The sequence below is a fragment of the Parus major genome, chromosome 13, assembly GCF_001522545.3.
Source record: "Parus major isolate Abel chromosome 13, Parus_major1.1, whole genome shotgun sequence".
In the NCBI taxonomy this organism is placed as follows: Eukaryota; Metazoa; Chordata; class Aves; order Passeriformes; family Paridae; genus Parus; species Parus major.
The window spans coordinates 6671515-6672366 of record NC_031782.1 but is presented as its reverse complement, the minus strand read 5'-3'; positions in this window follow the sequence as shown (position 1 = coordinate 6672366).

Genomic DNA, 852 nt, shown 5'->3' with positions numbered 1-852 from the left:
CAGTGTGAGATCCTGAAACATCCCTCAGCCTCCTGCCAGAGTCAGCAAAGCATCTCACCTCCAGCAGTGACACATCTTCCATCTTGCTCAGGGTCAGCTTGATGTGCTCAATGCCCCTCTGCAGCACTTCCATCCCCTCTTCCAGCTGGCCAACGTGCCTGTGCAGCTGGGCCAGTGACCGCTCCTCCTTCTCACCCAGCTCTGCCAGCACAGCTCTCTCCTCTTCCTCCAAGATCTGATGAAGGCGAGCAAACTCAGACTGAATCTTGAAGTTCAGCTCCCCAGACACTTTCTGAGCAGAGGAAAGAGGCAGAAGGTGAGTCCAGCTCCTAAAACACACAAGCACAGGATGGCTGTGCCTGTTACTCTGCTTACAGAGCCCTGAAAATTGGAGGTTTAGACATAGCAATGACTTTTTGGATGGAGAACAGGGCACAAGGACAACTTTCAAGACTGCAGAGACAAAGGAAAAAAATGCCAACAAACCCAAAAAACCCTGGTCACTGTATCTAGCGAAGGAAATCTCCACATGCAGCCATTGTCCTCTCCCACACCACCAGGAATTTGCCTGTGGGCAAGACTGGAGCTCTTTAAATTTTGTGGAGCTGCAGACTCAGCTGTTCAGGTTAGTTTGCATTAATTTCACATCATTCCAGACCCTGAGCAGAGCTGCCTGACAGGCAAGCTGCACAAACTAATCTCTGTCATTAAGGCTGATGAAATCCCATTCAGCTCTATCCAGAGGTCACTTTTTTCCAGTTGTTACTCGCCAGCCAATCTTGTGTTCTCACTGCCTTCCTGCCTGTTTACAAGAGACAGCCAATGACTTGTTATTTTCCTTAAATCTTTAAG